Here is a 5,499-nt window from a genome sequence, read left to right as displayed (position 1 = left end):
CGCAGGATCCAGAGGCGCAGCGGTCACGTGATGCGCGCACCATGAGCCCCGCCCTATGTGGTCCCAGGTCGCAAACTTGGCTTCACAGAGACTGGGTTCCCAAACCCCAATGGCGCCCGTTGTGCTGGTTGGGCCTGTTGTCCATCGTCAGCCTCCAAGAAAACCTCGTTATTCTTTTCCTAACTGCCCAGGCTTTACACATAAAAATGTGTCAGGAAATTGGCCATAATTTCAGTCTAAAACTTCCTAAAAACACTACGGGCTGATTGAATCAAGTATTGTGAGTGTCGAAACTTGATTTGGGCTTGAAAGTTCAAGGCTCTGAAGGATTTGTACAAAAGGCTTCCAAGGCAGAGAAGCAGGAAGCTTTGTGTTGACGTCAGTTGTTTATAACTTAGTCCCCACTTTTAGATATTCTTTTAAAATCCCATCTTCCCTCAGACTAACAATTGAGCAAGCAAACAATTTTTCACTCACTGGTCTTCTGTCTATGGTTTCAGTAAAATCACAACTGGGTTTTTAACTCTTTCGTCTAGAATCAGTCTCCAGAATGTTTCTTTTAAAGATGATTCGTAGCGGTGTAACCACTTCAACTGCTTCTCTGCTCCCAAATAACCAAATCCTCCCCATTAGGCATTTCGTTTCCATGGGATTGTCAGACTTTTCCCTTTACCCCTCCTTGGGCAGTTTTGTATTCTCCAACAATCAGCAGCTTTTAAATGTATACCATCTGAAAGGGCAGTCAAGAGAAGGCATTTTTTAAAAAAGATTTATTTATTTTATGCATGCGTTTGCCTGTATGTATGTATGTATGTGTGTGTGTGTGAATGTATGTATAAAATGCGTATAGACAAATGCTTGCATTCCTATTGCCAGAAGAGGGCAGTCTTTAACAATCACATCAACTTTCTCAGAGTTTTACCTTCCCAAATTCTAATTCACTGCTCTAGAGCTCTTATGATTTGCCTAAACTGCGCTCATCACCACTGAAAACATAAATTATGCGGGCATCATGGTGCATGTCTATACTCAGACTTTGGTAGCGGCAGAAGAGGTGAGACTAGGCTACACAAAACTCAAAACAGCTGCAGCAGCAACAAAAAGAAAACTACACAAACCACTTTAAAAACCGACTGAGCCATAGTTTACCCTAAAATAAATTGTATATAAAAAATCTAAATACTAAATATAATGAAGAAAGAAGTGTTAGATGAAAATGCTGTGGTTCATAGTCTAATAGTTCTTGACTTTTCTAATGCAGCAACCCTTTAATACAGTGATGACCCAGCCATAAAATTATTTCATTGCTATTTCATAACTCTTTACTACTGTTATGATACCGAATACATTTACTTCTCCTGATCAATTCTATGCCAGCCTGCTCTGTTCTCTGGAGACTGACCCTTACATACTGTATCAGTGACCTTCCCTTGCCCGTAGGCTCCTGTTGGATCTGGCCAGTTGTCCTTGTCTGAATAGCATGAAGGAGTAAAGTTAGGGTATTCAGTTTGCATTCTCTATTTAGGGGTCTTAGGTCTGATGAAAGTGTCTCTGTCCATATAAGCTGCTGCTGCTTTCAGATTCTGCAGTTCCCTAAAGCCTGACTTTGCAAACAGTAACTCCTTGGGTTCTAGTCAGGGTTCTCTAGAGTCACAGAACTTACAGAATGTCTCTCTATATTGAGGGAATTATTGTGATGGCTTACAGTCTGTAGACCAACTACTACAACAATGGGCAGCTGTGAATGGGAAGTCCAAGAATGTAGTAGTTGCTCAATCCCACGGGGCTGGTTGTTTCAGCTGGTCTTCTGTAGAAGTAGGTTTTAACAAATGTGCTGGCAAGTAAATGCAAGCAGGCAAAGAGGAGGAAATCTTCCTCCTTCCAATGTCTTCATGTCTCTAGCAGAAGGTGTGGCCCAGACTAAAGGTATGTACCACCACACCTGGATCTGGGACTTGTTTTGTCCTTCAACTCATAGATCCCCTTGCCTTAGTCTCCTGGAGTTAAAGGTGTGTACTACCTTACCCTGGGCCTAAGCTTTTTATAACAACTGTGCCTCAAGATCTCTATGCCAAGATCCAGGTCAGAAACTTGTGTCTTCCAGCCTCAAGATCTAGATCACAGGTGAGCCCTCTAATTCTGGATTGTAGTTCATTCCAGATATATTCAAGTGGACAACCAGGAATAGCCATTACATTCCTCAAATCCTGATTTTGTTATTCCATCTACTTTTGAAAATATAGACTGGTGAAAGAGCAAAATGGTTCTTTTGAGACTATTCAGAACAAGGCTTCTTTTTTATTCTTTCAAAACATAAGTGGTACAGTTCTGCTATCTCTGCATTTAGGAAGGCCTTTTATTTTTTTCTTTGTCTCGCCTTCTCTTTCCTTTCAAGCATATAATGGGACTCACAGTTAGCAAAATGGTTCTATGGCAAATTAACACACCCATCGTATCACATGGGTTTCCTTGGTGTCTGTGTGTGAGGGGTGTGGGACAGAAATAGCTTAAGTATATTCATTCAAGAGGAATCCCACATAATTTAACACAGTACTATTAGCTATACTTTCATTGTGGATTAGCCACCTTCCTCTATTCATAATATGTATCTGTAGATTCATACTTCCAGGCCTACAGCCACTGCTTTCCCAACTGTCAATCTCATCCCGTGTGCTTTATTCTTTATCATTGTATCTTTGAAGATTTTTTTTTTTTGGTTATGTTTTTTTCCTTCAGTGTGAGATCATGTAGTTTCCTTTCTCTGTCTGGCTTGTTTCACTTAGCATGAAACTTTCAAAGGGAAAAAATTAGTAAGAAAACAAAGAATCCTATTTTTAAAATGTGCACATGACTCAAATAGCAAATAAACACAAATGGAAGAGCACAATCGATCAGAAGATGCTTGCCATTAATCCTAGGAACCTGCGTTCAATTCACTGAGTTCTGATAACAGGAGGAGAATATGGACTTCTGCAAGTTGTCTCTGACCTCCATACACATGCTGTTGGTTCTGTGCTTGTACACACACACACACACACACACACACACACACACACACACACACACACAAATATACAAAGTAAATCTAATTTTAAAAAGGCAAGTAATTGGCCAACAGATATGTGAAAAATCATATCCATCATCACCAAAAAAAAAATACATTTTAAAAACATGGTAAGCCGGGTGTAGTGTTGTGGTCTATACTTGTAATTTCAATTGTACTGGAGGAATTGGCAGGACACTACTGAGGAATTGGCAGGAGAATCATCACTTAAGGCTAGATCCTATCTCAAAATCAAACAAGCAGACAACATAAAAACCACAATGAGTTCTTACACTAGTCCTCTTGGGATTCTTTCCCCCAAAGTCAAAGAGTGTTAGAAAGAAAGTAGAGAAAAGAAGCCTTGTATCTTGTTGGTGAAAATTAAAGTTATGCATACAGTATGATAAACTAAATTGAATTTTTTTAAATTTAAAATTAGAGTAAGTATATGATGCTCTGAATACTTAATTTTTTTAAAAAAAGTATTATTTATGTATATGAGTACAATGTAGCTATCTTCAGACATACCAGAAGAGGGCATCACAAACGGTTGTGAGCCACCATGTAGTTGCTGGGAATTGAACTGAGGACCTCTGGAGGAGCAGTCAGAGTGCTCTTACCTGCTGAGTCATCTCTCCAGCCCCCTTAAATATTTAATTATGCATGGTTATACAGCAAAAGGAAAAGAAATCAACACAATAAGATTTCTTCATGTCCATATTTATTACAGAATTATTCATGGTAGAAGAAATATGATATCTATTGTACTGGAAAGTTTTAAGTCAGCTTGATGAAAACTGAAGTCATCTGAGGGAACCTCAATTAAGAAAATGCCTCCGTAATGTCAGGCTATACTAAAGCATGTAGGGCATTTTCTTAGTGATTGACATGGAAAGGCCCAGGCCATTGTGGATGATGCCACCCTTGAGCTGGTGGCCCTAGGTTCTATAAGAAAACAGGCTGAGCCAGGCATGGAAGATCAAAGGCAGTAAGCTGGACTCCGCATCAGCGCTTGCATCCAGGTTCCAGTACTATTTCAATTCCTGTCCTGACTTCTTTCAGTGACAAACTACAATGTGGCAATGTAAGCCAAATAAACCCTTTCCAACTTGCTTTTGGGCATGGTATTTAATCACAGCAATAGTAAACATAAGACATCCATCTAAGTATCTTTCAATGGATCAAGAAAGTATGGTATATGCAAAAGGTACACACACACAGACACACAGACACACAGACACACAGACACACACACACACACACACACACACACACACTCTTCAGGCATAAAAGGAAACCCTGTCATTTGCTGCAGTTTGGGTGTAACTGGAGAACATTATCTAAGTGAAATGAAACAGGAACAGACACAAACATAATCAAGTGTGTAATTTAAGATGATCTAATGTGGGGTTGAGGATTTAGCTCAGTGGTAGAGCGCTTGCCTAGCAAGCGCAAAGCCCTGGGTTCGGTGCTCAGCTCCGGAAAAAAAAAAAAAAGATCTAATGTATAACCTAAAATGGTTGGATTCAAGGAAGTGGAGGTTAGCAGGACTCATGGGAAATATATTAAAGACACTAAGTTCTACTGAGAATTAGTTCTGTACATCTGCTGTATATCATAATGATTATGGTTAACAATAATGTATATTTTCAAACTGCATAAAAAGAGGCTTTAAGTGTCCTTACCACAAAGAAACACGTGTTATCTTATAATATATTTATAGGAGAGCATCAAATTGTACTCCATAAATATATGTAATAAATATACCCTCGCTTATGCAAATTACAATTATTTGAATATAAGCTTCATTATGAAATTAATATAAAGTTGTAATTTGATTCTAGAAGTTTTACCTTCAGAGTTCCTTAAAAATATTTATTTTCTGACCCTATTCAGAAAAAAAAAATCTGTCAATTATAAACCTGAACTACAGGCCTATAGTTTACATATAAAAACATATGATGTCTTTGTAATTATAATGATGACTCTTCACTGTCCTCTCACTTACCTTCAAATAGGATCAGACTGTTTTTCTGTTTGCTTCCTCAAAAGTCACAAGTACACACAAAAAGCATTACTTTAGAAACAGGCCGACAGCAGCCAGGTACAGTACATGCTTATGATCAGTAAGCTCCTGGGTTCCTTCCACAGCACACGCCCTCCCCAGAGGCAGCCACAGAAACGGGAAACTCACTGATCCATGAACTTAAAAAAGAAAACCAGAGAATCAGAATTTAAAGATCAGATAACCTAGGAAACGCAAGGCCCTGGGTTCGGTCCCCAGCTCCGGGGAAAAAAAAAAAAAAAAAAAAAAAAAAAAAAAAAAAAAAAAAAAAAAAAAAAACAACAAAGATCAGATAAGACCTTAAAATGCATCTAGCCTAGCTCTTAGAAACCAGAGAAAAGAGCCTAGACTCACACCTAAGGCATGTAGCTAGTTTCCTGTAATTCAAGAA

Source organism: Rattus norvegicus, chromosome 6 (assembly GCF_036323735.1).
Source record: "Rattus norvegicus strain BN/NHsdMcwi chromosome 6, GRCr8, whole genome shotgun sequence".
In the NCBI taxonomy this organism is placed as follows: Eukaryota; Metazoa; Chordata; class Mammalia; order Rodentia; family Muridae; genus Rattus; species Rattus norvegicus.
The sequence above is the reverse complement of the archived record's forward strand: the minus strand, read 5'-3'. Positions refer to the sequence as shown.